Source organism: Hyperolius riggenbachi, chromosome 3 (genome assembly GCF_040937935.1).
Source record: "Hyperolius riggenbachi isolate aHypRig1 chromosome 3, aHypRig1.pri, whole genome shotgun sequence".
NCBI classification, from domain to species: domain Eukaryota; kingdom Metazoa; phylum Chordata; class Amphibia; order Anura; family Hyperoliidae; genus Hyperolius; species Hyperolius riggenbachi.
Window position 1 is genome coordinate 83,294,389 of NC_090648.1, and position 15,099 is coordinate 83,309,487.

The window sequence follows — 15,099 nt, forward strand, 5'->3', positions numbered from 1 at the left end:
GAAGAAGTGAAGCAAGCAGAGCCTAAGGTTCCTGAATGCTTTAGAAAGTCAGTAGATTGGTTGCAAGCTGAAGAAAAAGTCGCAGAGGAAGAAAGTAAAGAGCCTGCCGTGACCCGGATTCGAACCGGGGTTGCTGCGGCCACAACGCAGAGTACTAACCACTATACGATCACGGCATGTTTCCTGAGCCAGGTAGGAGTCGAACCTACAATCTTCTGATCCGTAGTCAGACGCGTTATCCATTGCGCCACTGGCCCTGCTGCTGACATATGCATAGCACGTTTTCCTTGCGGCCACAAGGAAAGTGGGCCTCGTTGAAGTGCCCTATTCCACTGAACATCTTCTGTAGCGAGAACTTCTTTGAGAGATAATCTCTATTAAAATGTCATGAATTTGCTGTCTCTGAGTCCAGATATTCACAATGCTGTTCTAAAAGCTTGAAGAAGGTTGCAAGAGGAGTGCAGAAAGCAGCCCGCCGTAAACCGTATTCACACCAGGTTGCTTGCAGCCACAACAAAGAATACTAGCCACTATAGGATCAGGGCACATTTTGTATGCTAGTCCTAGCGTTAGTCACACATTTCTTAAGGTGATGTTGTTGCAGCTGCACCGAGTGTAGTTAGTGCCAATGGGAAAGTTGCTGGGTGTGAAGACAAGGAGTGAAGCCAAGCAGTATGGAAAGGGTCCTCTGTCTGGGCAGCTGTCTGTTGTGAGTGGGGCACGGTGGGCTAAGTTCTTCTATCTCCTTCTAGGAACAAAATCCTGAAAGCATTATCTCTGCATGACTGATCAGGGTCTGCTGTTAAAGTTGTCTGTGCAGAACAATGTCAAAGCAGAGTTGTCCTTTAAGCATTGCTAGCAGCCATCAGAAGTATGGGCGCCAAGGTGAATTGATGCTCAAGTGCTCTGTGTAATAGGTCTTTTTCTTGCGCGGGTTTCTTGGGAAAGGCAAGTGGTGAAAGTTGACCTAGGCTTAGCAAGAGACTGGCAACTGGTGAGGCCAAGATGTCATGTGAGGATGGTATTTGTGAAGATGTTTGAAGATGCTACAAAGGTCCATAGCAGAGAAAGTTTTCTCTCGGCGAAAGGCAAAATGTTGTAGTGAAGAAGTGAAGCAAGCAGAGCCTAAGGTTCCTGAATGCTTTAGAAAGTCAGTAGATTGGTTGCAAGCTGAAGAAAAAGTCGCAGAGGAAGAAAGTAAAGAGCCTGCCGTGACCTGGATTGCTGCGGCCACAACGCAGAGTACTAACCATTATACGATCACGGCATGTTTCCTGAGCCAGGTAGGAGTCGAACCTACAATCTTCTGATCCGTAGTCAGACGCGTTATCCATTGCGCCACTGGCCCTGCTGCTGACATATGCATAGCACGTTTTCCTTGCGGCCACAAGGAAAGTGGGCCTCGTTGAAGTGCCCTATTCCACTGAACATCTTCTGTAGCGAGAACTTCTTTGAGAGATAATCTCTATTAAAATGTCATGAATTTGCTGTCTCTGAGTCCAGATATTCACAATGCTGTTCTAAAAGCTTGAAGAAGGTTGCAAGAGGAGTGCAGAAAGCAGCCCGCCGTAAACCGTATTCACACATGGTTGCTTGCAGCCACAACAAAGAGTACTAGCCACTATAGGATCAGGGCACATTTTGTATGCTAGTCCTAGCGTTATTCACACATTTCTTAAGGTGATGTTGTTGCAGCTGCACCGAGTGTAGTTAGTGCCAATGGGAAAGTTGCTGGGTGTGAAGACAAGGAGTGAAGCCAAGCAGTATGGAAAGGGTCCTCTGTCTGGGCAGCTGTCTGTTGTGAGTGGGGCACGGCGGGCTAAGTTCTTCTATCTCCTTCTAGGAACAAAATCCTGAAAGCATTATCTCTGCATGATTGATCAGGGTCTGCTGTTAAAGTTGTCTGTGCAGAACAATGTCAAAGCAGAGTTGTCCTTTAAGCATTGCTAGCAGCCATCAGAAGTATGGGCGCCAAGGTGAATTTATGCTCAAGTGCTCTGTGTAATAGGTCTTTTTCTTGCGCGGGTTTCTTGGGAAAGGCAAGTGGTGAAAGTTGACCTAGGCTTAGCAAGAGACTGGCAACTGGTGAGGCCAAGATGTCATGTGAGGATGGTATTTGTGAAGATGTTTGAAGATGCTACAAAGGTCCATAGCAGAGAAAATTTTCTCTCGGCGAAAGGCAAAATGTTGTAGTGAAGAAGTGAAGCAAGCAGAGCCTAAGGTTCCTGAATGCTTTAGAAAGTCAGTAGATTGGTTGCAAGCTGAAAAAAAAGTCGCAGAGGAAGAAAGTAAAGAGCCTGCCGTGACCCAGATTCGAACCGGGGTTGCTGCGGCCACAACGCAGAGTACTAACCACTATACGATCACGGCATGTTTCCTGAGCCAGGTAGGAGTCGAACCTACAATCTTCTGATCCGTAGTCAGACGCGTTATCCATTGCACCACTGGCCCTGCTGCTGACATATGCATAGCACGTTTTCCTTGCGGCCACAAGGAAAGTGGGCCTCGTTGAAGTGCCCTATTCCACTGAACATCTTCTGTAGCGAGAACTTCTTTGAGAGATAATCTCTATTAAAATGTCATGAATTTGCTGTCTCTGAGTCCAGATATTCACAATGCTGTTCTAAAAGCTTGAAGAAGGTTGCAAGAGGAGTGCAGAAAGCAGCCCGCCGTAAACCGTATTCACACCAGGTTGCTTGCAGCCACAACAAAGAGTACTAGCCACTATAGGATCAGGGCACATTTTGTATGCTAGTCCTAGCGTTATTCACACATTTCTTAAGGTGATGTTGTTGCAGCTGCACCGAGTGTAGTTAGTGCCAATGGGAAAGTTGCTGGGTGTGAAGACAAGGAGTGAAGCCAAGCAGTATGGAAAGGGTCCTCTGTCTGGGCAGCTGTCTGTTGTGAGTGGGGCACGGCGGGCTAAGTTCTTCTATCTCCTTCTAGGAACAAAATCCTGAAAGCATTATCTCTGCATGATTGATCAGGGTCTGCTGTTAAAGTTGTCTGTGCAGAACAATGTCAAAGCAGAGTTGTCCTTTAAGCATTGCTAGCAGCCATCAGAAGTATGGGCGCCAAGGTGAATTGATGCTCAAGTGCTCTGTGTAATAGGTCTTTTTCTTGCGCGGGTTTCTTGGGAAAGGCAAGTGGTGAAAGTTGACCTAGGCTTAGCAAGAGACTGGCAACTGGTGAGGCCAAGATGTCATGTGAGGATGGTATTTGTGAAGATGTTTGAAGATGCTACAAAGGTCCATAGCAGAGAAAATTTTCTCTCGGTGAAAGGGAAAATGTTGTAGTGAAGAAGTGAAGCAAGCAGAGCCTAAGGTTCCTGAATGCTTTAGAAAGTCAGTAGATTGGTTGCAAGCTGAAGAAAAAGTCGCAGAGGAAGAAAGTAAACAGCCTGCCGTGACCCGGATTGCTGCGGCCACAACGCAGAGTACTAAACATTATATGATCACGGCATGTTTCCTGAGCCAGGTAGGAGTCGAACCTACAATCTTCTGATCCGTAGTCAGACGCGTTATCCATTGCGCCACTGGCCCTGCTGCTGACATATGCATAGCACGTTTTCCTTGCGGCCACAAGGAAAGTGGGCCTCGTTGAAGTGCCCTATTCCACTGAACATCTTCTGTAGCGAGAACTTCTTTGAGAGATAATCTCTATTAAAATGTCATGAATTTGCTGTCTCTGAGTCCAGATATTCACAATGCTGTTCTAAAAGCTTGAAGAAGGTTGCAAGAGGAGTGCAGAAAGCAGCCCGCCGTAAACCGTATTCACACATGGTTGCTTGCAGCCACAACAAAGAGTACTAGCCACTATAGGATCAGGGCACATTTTGTATGCTAGTCCTAGCGCTATTCACACATTTCTTAAGGTGATGTTGTTGCAGCTGCACCGAGTGTAGTTAGTGCCAATGGGAAAGTTGCTGGGTGTGAAGACAAGGAGTGAAGCCAAGCAGTATGGAAAGGGTCCTCTGTCTGGGCAGCTGTCTGTTGTGAGTGGGGCACGGCGGGCTAAGTTCTTCTATCTCCTTCTAGGAACAAAATCCTGAAAGCATTATCACTGCATGATTGATCAGGGTCTGCTGTTAAAGTTGTCTGTGCAGAACAATGTCAAAGCAGAGTTGTCCTTTAAGCATTGCTAGCAGCCATCAGAAGTATGGGTGCCAAGGTGAATTGATGCTCAAGTGCTCTGTGTAATAGGTCTTTTTCTTGCGCGGGTTTCTTGGGAAAGGCAAGTGGTGAAAGTTGACCTAGGCTTAGCAAGAGACTGGCAACTGGTGAGGCCAAGATGTCATGTGAGGATGGTATTTGTGAAGATGTTTGAAGATGCTACAAAGGTCCATAGCAGAGAAAATTTTCTCTCGGCGAAAGGCAAAATGTTGTAGTGAAGAAGTGAAGCAAGCAGAGCCTAAGGTTCCTGAATGCTTTAGAAAGTCAGTAGATTGGTTGCAAGCTGAAGAAAAAGTCGCAGAGGAAGAAAGTAAAGAGCCTGCCGTGACCCAGATTCGAACCGGGGTTGCTGCGGCCACAACACAGAGTACTAACCACTATACGATCACGGCATGTTTCCTGAGCCAGGTAGGAGTCGAACCTACAATATTCTGATCCGTAGTCAGACGCGTTATCCATTGCGCCACTGGCCCTGCTGCTGACATATGCATAGCACGTTTTCCTTGCGGCCACAAGGAAAGTGGGCCTCGTTGAAGTGCCCTATTTCACTGAACATCTTCTGTAGCGAGAACTTCTTTGAGAGATAATCTCTATTAAAATGTCATGAATTTGCTGTCTCTGAGTCCAGATATTCACAATGCTGTTCTAAAAGCTTGAAGAAGGTTGCAAGAGGAGTGCAGAAAGCAGCCCGCCGTAAACCGTATTCACACCAGGTTGCTTGCAGCCACAACAAAGAGTACTAGCCACTATAGGATCAGGGCACATTTTGTATGCTAGTCCTAGCGTTATTCACACATTTCTTAAGGTGATGTTGTTGCAGCTGCACCGAGTGTAGTTAGTGCCAATGGGAAAGTTGCTGGGTGTGAAGACAAGGAGTGAAGCCAAGCAGTATGGAAAGGGTCCTCTGTCTGGGCAGCTGTCTGTTGTGAGTGGGGCACGGCGGGCTAAGTTCTTCTATCTCCTTCTAGGAACAAAATCCTGAAAGCATTATCTCTGCATGATTGATCAGGGTCTGCTGTTAAAGTTGTCTGTGCAGAACAATGTCAAAGCAGAGTTGTCCTTTAAGCATTGCTAGCAGCCATCAGAAGTATGGGCGCCAAGGTGAATTGATGCTCAAGTGCTCTGTGTAATAGGTCTTTTTCTTGCGCGGGTTTCTTGGGAAAGGCAAGTGGTGAAAGTTGACCTAGGCTTAGCAAGAGACTGGCAACTGGTGAGGCCAAGATGTCATGTGAGGATGGTATTTGTGAAGATGTTTGAAGATGCTACAAAGGTCCATAGCAGAGAAAGTTTTCTCTCGGCGAAAGGCAAAATGTTGTAGTGAAGAAGTGAAGCAAGCAGAGCCTAAGGTTCCTGAATGCTTTAGAAAGTCAGTAGATTGGTTGCAAGCGGAAGAAAAAGTCGCAGAGGAAGAAAGTAAAGAGCCTGCCGTGACCCGGATTGCTGCGGCCACAACGCAGAGTACTAACCATTATACGATCACGGCATGTTTCCTGAGCCAGGTAGGAGTCGAACCTACAATTTTCTGATCCGTAGTCAGACGCGTTATCCATTGCGCCACTGGCCCTGATGCTGACATATGCATAGCACGTTTTCCTTGCGGCCACAAGGAAAGTGGGCCTCGTTGAAGTGCCCTATTCCACTGAACATCTTCTGTAGCGAGAACTTCTTTGAGAGATAATCTCTATTAAAATGTCATGAATTTGCTGTCTCTGAGTCCAGATATTCACAATGCTGTTCTAAAAGCTTGAAGAAGGTTGCAAGAGGAGTGCAGAAAGCAGCCCGCCGTAAACCGTATTCACACATGGTTGCTTGCAGCCACAACAAAGAGTACTAGCCACTATAGGATCAGGGCACATTTTGTATGCTAGTCCTAGCGTTATTCACACATTTCTTAAGGTGATGTTGTTGCAGCTGCACCGAGTGTAGTTAGTGCCAATGGGAAAGTTGCTGGGTGTGAAGACAAGGAGTGAAGCCAAGCAGTATGGAAAGGGTCCTCTGTCTGGGCAGCTGTCTGTTGTGAGTGGGGCACGGCGGGCTAAGTTCTTCTATCTCCTTCTAGGAACAAAATCCTGAAAGCATTATCACTGCATGATTGATCAGGGTCTGCTGTTAAAGTTGTCTGTGCAGAACAATGTCAAAGCAGAGTTGTCCTTTAAGCATTGCTAGCAGCCATCAGAAGTATGGGCGCCAAGGTGAATTGATGCTCAAGTGCTCTGTGTAATAGGTCTTTTTCTTGCGCGGGTTTCTTGGGAAAGGCAAGTGGTGAAAGTTGACCTAGGCTTAGCAAGAGACTGGCAACTGGTGAGGCCAAGATGTCATGTGAGGATGGTATTTGTGAAGATGTTTGAAGATGCTACAAAGGTCCATAGCAGAGAAAATTTTCTCTCGGCGAAAGGCAAAATGTTGTAGTGAAGAAGTGAAGCAAGCAGAGCCTAAGGTTCCTGAATGCTTTAGAAAGTCAGTAGATTGGTTGCAAGCTGAAGAAAAAGTCGCAGAGGAAGAAAGTAAAGAGCCTGCCGTGACCCGGATTCGAACCGGGGTTGCTGCGGCCACAACGCAGAGTACTAACCACTATACGATCACGGCATGTTTCCTGAGCCAGGTAGGAGTCGAACCTACAATATTCTGATCCGTAGTCAGACGCGTTATCCATTGCGCCACTGGCCCTGCTGCTGACATATGCATAGCACGTTTTCCTTGCGGCCACAAGGAAAGTGGGCCTCGTTGAAGTGCCCTATTTCACTGAACATCTTCTGTAGCGAGAACTTCTTCGAGAGATAATCTCTATTAAAATGTCATGAATTTGCTGTCTCTGAGTCCAGATATTCACAATGCTGTTCTAAAAGCTTGAAGAAGGTTGCAAGAGGAGTGCAGAAAGCAGCCCGCCGTAAACCGTATTCACACCAGGTTGCTTGCAGCCACAACAAAGAGTACTAGCCACTATAGGATCAGGGCACATTTTGTATGCTAATCCTAGCGTTATTCACACATTTCTTAAGGTGATGTTGTTGCAGCTGCACCGAGTGTAGTTAGTGCCAATGGGAAAGTTGCTGGGTGTGAAGACAAGGAGTGAAGCCAAGCAGTATGAAAAGGGTCCTCTGTCTGGGCAGCTGTCTGTTGTGAGTGGGGCACGGCGGGCTAAGTTCTTCTATCTCCTTCTAGGAACAAAATCCTGAAAGCATTATCTCTGCATGATTGATCAGGGTCTGCTGTTAAAGTTGTCTGTGCAGAACAATGTCAAAGCAGAGTTGTCCTTTAAGCATTGCTAGCAGCCATCAGAAGTATGGGCGCCAAGGTGAATTGATGCTCAAGTGCTCTGTGTAATAGGTCTTTTTCTTGCGCGGGTTTCTTGGGAAAGGCAAGTGGTGAAAGTTGACCTAGGCTTAGCAAGAGACTGGCAACTGGTGAGGCCAAGATGTCATGTGAGGATGGTATTTGTGAAGATGTTTGAAGATGCTACAAAGGTCCATAGCAGAGAAAGTTTTCTCTCGGTGAAAGGCAAAATGTTGTAGTGAAGAAGTGAAGCAAGCAGAGCCTAAGGTTCCTGAATGCTTTAGAAAGTCAGTAGATTGGTTGCAAGCTGAAGAAAAAGTCGCAGAGGAAGAAAGTAAAGAGCCTGCCGTGACCCGGATTGCTGCGGCCACAACGCAGAGTACTAACCATTATACGATCACGGCATGTTTCCTGAGCCAGGTAGGAGTCGAACCTACAATCTTCTGATCCGTAGTCAGACGCGTTATCCATTGCGCCACTGGCCCTGCTGCTGACATATGCATAGCACGTTTTCCTTGCGGCTACAAGGAAAGTGGGCCTCGTTGAAGTGCCCTATTCCACTGAACATCTTCTGTAGCGAGAACTTCTTTGAGAGATAATCTCTATTAAAATGTCATGAATTTGCTGTCTCTGAGTCCAGATATTCACAATGCTGTTCTAAAAGCTTGAAGAAGGTTGCAAGAGGAGTGCAGAAAGCAGCCCGCCGTAAACCGTATTCACACATGGTTGCTTGCAGCCACAACAAAGAGTACTAGCCACTATAGGATCAGGGCACATTTTGTATGCTAGTCCTAGCGTTATTCACACATTTCTTAAGGTGATGTTGTTGCAGCTGCACCGAGTGTAGTTAGTGCCAATGGGAAAGTTGCTGGGTGTGAAGACAAGGAGTGAAGCCAAGCAGTATGGAAAGGGTCCTCTGTCTGGGCAGCTGTCTGTTGTGAGTGGGGCACGGCGGGCTAAGTTCTTCTATCTCCTTCTAGGAACAAAATCCTGAAAGCATTATCTCTGCATGATTGATCAGGGTCTGCTGTTAAAGTTGTCTGTGCAGAACAATGTCAAAGCAGAGTTGTCCTTTAAGCATTGCTAGCAGCCATCAGAAGTATGGGCGCCAAGGTGAATTGATGCTCAAGTGCTCTGTGTAATAGGTCTTTTTCTTGCGCGGGTTTCTTGGGAAAGGCAAGTGGTGAAAGTTGACCTAGGCTTAGCAAGAGACTGGCAACTGGTGAGGCCAAGATGTCATGTGAGGATGGTATTTGTGAAGATGTTTGAAGATGCTACAAAGGTCCATAGCAGAGAAAATTTTCTCTCGGCGAAAGGCAAAATGTTGTAGTGAAGAAGTGAAGCAAGCAGAGCCTAAGGTTCCTGAATGCTTTAGAAAGTCAGTAGATTGGTTGCAAGCTGAAGAAAAAGTCGCAGAGGAAGAAAGTAAAGAGCCTGCCGTGACTAGTGGTGCTCAGCAGAGCTCGAATATTCGAGTAGCTCGAATATTCGAGCTCTTTTTCAGCTATTCGAGCTCGGTATTCGAGCTCCGAATAGCTGTAGCTATTCGAATGGGCTATTCGAGAACACTCGAATAGCCCATTCACTATTCGAGCTATTCGAGCAAACCGGCGCTATTCGAGCTCGGTACCGAGCTCGAATAGCGTCATAGCCCAGATTGATGTGCTTAGAGCCAATCAGAGGGCTCCCAGGCCCTCTGACGGCAGCCAATCACAGAGGGGGACCCTGGCCAGCCCCTACCCTATAAATAGCGGCCGCCATGTTCGGGTTTTCCATGCTTGCCTGAGACTTGTACAGAGAGAGATCTGCTCCTTTGTGCTTTGGCTTAGCAAGTGCTCTATTGTGTTCATTTACCTAGCGTTTTTGCTCACCTACACCTGCCATATACACCTGTATTGTTGTTATTTAGATAGACATTGTATTTTAGTTAGTAGCTTGTGTGTTACATTAGAGACAGGCAGCTGCTGCAAGCTTACAGGTTTAGGCCTCAGGGGGGCCTTGCCTCTGTGGGCAGCTGTCCTCTGTTTATTTCTCTCATCATCTATACCAGTATTTCTGCTGTCCTTTACTAATAGTATTGTAGTTATACTGTACTAGGAGACAGTAGGACACTCACTGACTGTCACTGTTTATAGGCTACTAGCTAGCTCCTGCGTGTGTGCACTCACTCACTGTCTGTGTGTACACACACTCTATTTCCTTCTGATTACTGATTGATTATTGTTAGTTGTACTTACTTACTACTTACTCTTACTGTACCCGTAGGGACACTCACTGTCACTGTTCATATAGGCTACTAGCTCCTGCGTGTGCGCACTCACTGTCTGAGTGTACACACACAACACACACTCTATTTCCTTCTGATCGCTGATTGATTATTGTAATTAGTTAGTTCTACTTACTGTTACTACTTACTCTTACTGTACTAGGAGTCTAGGACACTCAGTCACTGTGTTCATAGGCTACTAGCTCCTGCGTGCGTGCACTCACTGTCTGAGTGTACACACACCCACACTCCATTTCCTTCTGATCGCTGATTGATTATTGTTATTAGTTAGTTCTACTTACTGTTACTACTTACTTACTCTTACTGTACTAGGAGTCTAGGACACTCAGTCACTGTGTCCATAGGCTACTAGCTCCTGCGTGCGTGCACTCACTGTCTGAGTGTACACACACCACCCACACTCCATTTCCTTCTGATCGCTGATTGATTATTGTTATTAGTTAGTTCTACTACTTACTGTTACTACTTACTGTACTAGGAGTCTAGGACACTCAGTCACTGTGTCCATAGGCTACTAGCTCCTGCGTGCGTGCACTCACTGTCTGAGTGTACACACACCACCCACACTCCATTTCCTTCTGATCGCTGATTGATTATTGTTATTAGTTAGTTCTACTACTTACTGTTACTACTTACTTACTCTTACTGTACTAGGAGTCTAGGACACCCAGTCACTGTGTCCATAGGCTACTAGCTCCTGCGTGCGTGCACTCACTGTCTGAGTGTACACACACCACCCACACTCCATTTCCTTCTGATCGCTGATTGATTATTGTTATTAGTTAGTTCTACTTACTGTTACTACTTACTTACTCTTACTGTACTAGGAGTCTAGGACACTCAGTCACTGTGTCCATAGGCTACTAGCTCCTGCGTGCGTGCACTCACTGTCTGAGTGTACACACACCACCCACACTCCATTTCCTTCTGATCGCTGATTGATTATTGTTATTAGTTAGTTCTACTACTTACTGTTACTACTTACTGTACTAGGAGTCTAGGACACTCAGTCACTGTGTCCATAGGCTACTAGCTCCTGCGTGCGTGCACTCACTGTCTGAGTGTACACACACCACCCACACTCCATTTCCTTCTGATCGCTGATTGATTATTGTTATTAGTTAGTTCTACTACTTACTGTTACTACTTACTGTACTAGGAGTCTAGGACACTCAGTCACTGTGTCCATAGGCTACTAGCTCCTGCGTGCGTGCACTCACTGTCTGAGTGTACACACACCACCCACACTCCATTTCCTTCTGATCGCTGATTGATTATTGTTATTAGTTAGTTCTACTACTTACTGTTACTACTTACTTACTCTTACTGTACTAGGAGTCTAGGACACCCAGTCACTGTGTCCATAGGCTACTAGCTCCTGCGTGCGTGCACTCACTGTCTGAGTGTACACACACCACCCACACTCCATTTCCTTCTGATCGCTGATTGATTATTGTTATTAGTTAGTTCTACTTACTGTTACTACTTACTTACTCTTACTGTACTAGGAGTCTAGGACACTCAGTCACTGTGTCCATAGGCTACTAGCTCCTGCGTGCGTGCACTCACTGTCTGAGTGTACACACACACCACCCACACTCCATTTCCTTCTGATCGCTGATTGATTATTGTTATTAGTTAGTTCTACTTACTGTTACTACTTACTTACTCTTACCGTACTAGGAGTCTAGGACACTCAGTCACTGTGTCCATAGGCTACTAGCTCCTGCGTGCGTGCACTCACTGTCTGAGTGTACACACACTAAATTTACTTGTGATTACTACTACTGATTATTGTAACTGCTAGTTGTACTTCCTGACTGTTAATACTTACTTACTGTACTAGGGGACACTCACTCAGTCACCTCACCAACCAACCCACTCCATTAAAGTACCCCACTTTTCACCCGCCCTTTTACAAAACTTTTGTCTATACGCCCAAAACATTGAAGATGTCTGGAAGTGGCAGCCAGCGCGGTTTGGGCAAGGGGAAGGGCAGCAAGGGAATCAGGAAGAGAGGGAGCAGCATTGTGGCAAGCCGCGGCCGCGGGCGCGCCACCATGCACAGTTCCGCAGCAGCAGCAGCAGCGTCAGTGGCTAACATTCCTCCCATAGCCACTGGCCGTGGACGCCTTGGGCGCCGCCCAGGAGGAGCATCTGCAACTCACGCTGCAGAGACACAGCAGCAGCAGCGTGTAGCACCTGCTCCCATTTTCCTCCAGCCGGGTCGGAAACGTCCCATTGAGGAAAAGGATGCAGACACTGTGGTGCAACTCATGACGGAGGATGAGCAGCCCGCCATCAGCTCTGCATCCGAGGCCTCCACCCTCACCACCACCACCCCTGTTCGCAGCAGCCGCCCAGCAGGGCCTGGGGAGGAGGCCAGTTCACCGTCAGTCGCCGACCTGTCACTCAGCACTCTTTTGACCCCAGGCATGATGAGTCAATTGAATGCTGTTGTTGGCGATTTGGAGGAGGAGATGCTGATGGGCACTTTGGGGGAGGAGGGATTGGACAGCAAGACTGTGGCGACAGTCAAGCGTCCCATCCATGCATCAGCAGAGGAGTTTGGGGGGTCATCATCAGAGCAGGACATGTTTCAGGAGGGGCATGATGATGATGACCCGGTGACAGACAGAGACTGGGTGCCAACACATCCAGAGGATGTCGTCCTCAGCAGCTCTGAGGAGGAGGAGGAGGATGCGGTTGTGGGCCTTGCAAGGAGGCGCATCATTGCAAGCATTGGCAGCGTCCCACAGCCTGCTGGTGTCTCAGGCTCAGCAGCAGCAGCAGCAGCATCAGCCAGTACCACCACCAGCCGCACCCAAGACCCCCCCCCCCCCCCAACCACCACAGGGAAACAGGCAGCAGCGCTTCCATGCCGTAGGGGGATGTTTTTGTCACCAATCTGGCGGTTTTTCACCATGCCCACAGTGTACAGCAAGTACGCCACTTGCAACCACTGTCAGCGGAAGTTGAGCAGAGGTGCAGACCCCTTGAAGTTCAGCACCAGCTCGCTGATCAACCACCTTTCTGCGAAACACTTCCACCAGCATGAGGAGTTCCAGAGGCTGAAGGCATCTGGTGCTGGCAGTGGCACCAATCCCATCACTGCACAGCCTTCAGCAGCAGCAGCAGCAACAGCAGCCACCCGCCCTCCTGCTCCTCCAGCAGCACCAGCAGGAGTGCGGAAACGCCCTGCTCCTCCCCCCTCTGCAACTCCTGCCGCCGACACTGAGGCCTGTTCTGGCAGCCAGTCCTCAGTGGCCTCCTCTGCTCCGTCTGCTGATTCCCGTGCCAGCAAAAAGGCACGCCAGAGCCTTTTGAGCGAGTCCTTCCAGGGGGTGGTTAGGGCTCTGCCTCCCAGCAGCCGTCGCGTGCGGCAGCTGAACGGCTTGCTGGCACGGGCCATGTGCTCCCAACTCCTGCCGTACACGCTCGTGCAGGAGGGGAGCGACATGCGGGCGCTGCTTGCTTGTGCAGCCCCAGACTGGCAGCTCCCCAGCAGACACTTCTTCGCCCGCAAGGCCATTCCTGCACTGCACCGCTTTGTGATGGCCAATGTGGAGCGAGGGCTGGAGCACGCGGTTGGTGAAAGGGTCCACGTCACCATGGACTCCTGGAGCAGCCGCTTCGGGACAGGCCGCTACCTGTCCTTCACTGTCCACTGGGTCAGCTTGGTGGAAGGGGGTGAGGATGGGAGAGCAGCAGCGGGCACAGCAGCAGCAGCAACACAGTGGGTGGTGCCACCCCGCAGGGTCAGGGGAACTGCAGCGGGTTCCTCCGATCCTCTGCCATCCTCCGCCACACCTGGCCAAACCCCCCGCCTCAGCAGCAGTGTGAAGGCCCGCCACTGCCAAGCGCTGCTGCACTTGGTCAGCCTTGGCAAGACCAAGCTGACGGCAGCCCACGTGTTGGCCAAACTCCAGGAGCAGGAGCGGATTTGGCTGACCCCCAGAGGCCTCAGAGTCGGAGAGGTGGTGTCCGACAATGGGGCCAATCTGGTTGCTGCCATAGACAGGGGAAACCTGACCCACATCCCCTGTCTTGCCCACGTGCTGAACCTGGTGGTGCAGAAGTTCCTGCGCACCTACCAGGGGATGGACGAGCTGCTGGAAACGGCAAGGAACGTTGTGCGTCACTTCCGGCGCTCGGCTGCAGCCTGTGCGAGCCTGGAAGACGTGCAAAAGGAGCTGGATCTGCCACGCCATCGGCTGATCATTGACGTTCCGACTCGCTGGAACTCCACCCTGGCGATGTTGGAGCGTCTGGTTGAACAGAAGCACGCTGTCAACCACTACCTTGCCCTGGCCACTGTTTCCGCAGCTCAGAGAAGGGACAAGACCAGCAACATCCCGTCCATCGTCCCCGATGATGACTGGAGGCACATGCAGCAGGTGTGCTTAGTGCTGGCTCCCTTCCTGCAGGCCACAAACATGGTGAGCAGGGACCATGCTATGGTCTGCGAGTGGGTGCCCCTGGTTTCTCTGCTGAACAGGGCACTCGATGCTTTGCTGGCACAGGGAGCGGCAGCCTTGGACCAGCAGGAGCGGCAAGCAGCTGCACAGTCCACCTCTGAGGGGGAGGAGGAGGAGGACTTGGTGGAGGTCCCTGACCTGGCTGCTGATGAGGGGGATCAGCGCAGTGCAGCTGAGTTGGTGCGGGGGTGGAGAGAGGATGAGGCAGCAGAGGAGGAGGATGAGGAGGACAGCACTGACGTCGATGTGCCAGCAGACGTGGCCCGCCTCTTCCCAATGGCAGCGCACATGCTGACGTGCCTGCGCAGGGACCCCAGGGTGATCCAGATGAAGCAGAGGGAGGACATCTGGATCAGCATGATGTTGGACCCACGCCTCAAGGGGAAGTTGAGCCAGTTCCTGCCGCCTGCAGGAGGAGACCCAGCGCAACAAATAAGGAGCTTGCAGCAGGCCCTTGTTGAGCGCTTGGAGGAAGCCTTCCCCCAGCCTTCCACCCCCACTGTCCAGCAGCCAGCACAGAGGCAGCAGCAGGTGCCTGCATCCAGCAGCAGCAAGCGCCCCACAGACCTGCTGTCTCTCAGCCACGAGCTCTACAGGACTGTAGAGGCTCCGGCAGCAGTGACTAGAGAGGAGATGCATGCAGCAGCATCCTCCTCCGGTCACAGCCAGCGCCTGACCCGCATGGTGGCTGACTACATGGGGTCCTACAGCGGGCTTGACAGCGATGCCCCTGTTGATCCCATGGAGTATTGGGTCAAGCGCATGGAGATCTGGAGCGAGCTGGCGCAGTACGCCCTGGAAGTGCTGTCCTGCCCCCCTTCCAGCGTGCTGTCCGAGCGCTGCTTCAGTGCAGCTGGTGGCGTGGTCACCGAGAAACGCTCACGTCTGT

At 49.7% G+C, this 15,099-nt stretch overlaps 10 non-coding genes across 10 annotated transcripts; all 10 read right to left on the reverse strand.

Moving 5' to 3' along the window:
• Nucleotides 1–104: 104 nt before the first annotated feature.
• On the reverse strand, nucleotides 105–176 carry TRNAH-GUG (transfer RNA histidin (anticodon GUG)). Its single transcript has one exon. It is a non-coding gene; the product is annotated as a tRNA-His (tRNA).
• Nucleotides 177–184: 8 nt separating this feature from the next.
• TRNAR-ACG (transfer RNA arginine (anticodon ACG)) lies at nucleotides 185–257 on the reverse strand. The gene has a single exon. It is a non-coding gene; the product is annotated as a tRNA-Arg (tRNA).
• Nucleotides 258–1,275: 1,018 nt separating this feature from the next.
• TRNAR-ACG (transfer RNA arginine (anticodon ACG)) lies at nucleotides 1,276–1,348 on the reverse strand. The gene has a single exon. It is a non-coding gene; the product is annotated as a tRNA-Arg (tRNA).
• A 1,030-nt stretch (nucleotides 1,349–2,378) lies between these two features.
• Nucleotides 2,379–2,451, reverse strand: TRNAR-ACG (transfer RNA arginine (anticodon ACG)). Its single transcript has one exon. It is a non-coding gene; the product is annotated as a tRNA-Arg (tRNA).
• Nucleotides 2,452–3,469: 1,018 nt separating this feature from the next.
• On the reverse strand, nucleotides 3,470–3,542 carry TRNAR-ACG (transfer RNA arginine (anticodon ACG)). The gene has a single exon. It is a non-coding gene; the product is annotated as a tRNA-Arg (tRNA).
• Nucleotides 3,543–4,572: 1,030 nt separating this feature from the next.
• On the reverse strand, nucleotides 4,573–4,645 carry TRNAR-ACG (transfer RNA arginine (anticodon ACG)). Its single transcript has one exon. It is a non-coding gene; the product is annotated as a tRNA-Arg (tRNA).
• A 1,018-nt stretch (nucleotides 4,646–5,663) lies between these two features.
• Nucleotides 5,664–5,736, reverse strand: TRNAR-ACG (transfer RNA arginine (anticodon ACG)). The gene has a single exon. It is a non-coding gene; the product is annotated as a tRNA-Arg (tRNA).
• A 950-nt stretch (nucleotides 5,737–6,686) lies between these two features.
• On the reverse strand, nucleotides 6,687–6,758 carry TRNAH-GUG (transfer RNA histidin (anticodon GUG)). The gene has a single exon. It is a non-coding gene; the product is annotated as a tRNA-His (tRNA).
• Nucleotides 6,759–6,766: 8 nt separating this feature from the next.
• On the reverse strand, nucleotides 6,767–6,839 carry TRNAR-ACG (transfer RNA arginine (anticodon ACG)). The gene has a single exon. It is a non-coding gene; the product is annotated as a tRNA-Arg (tRNA).
• A 1,018-nt stretch (nucleotides 6,840–7,857) lies between these two features.
• TRNAR-ACG (transfer RNA arginine (anticodon ACG)) lies at nucleotides 7,858–7,930 on the reverse strand. The gene has a single exon. It is a non-coding gene; the product is annotated as a tRNA-Arg (tRNA).
• Between the last annotated feature and the right edge of the window lie 7,169 nt (nucleotides 7,931–15,099).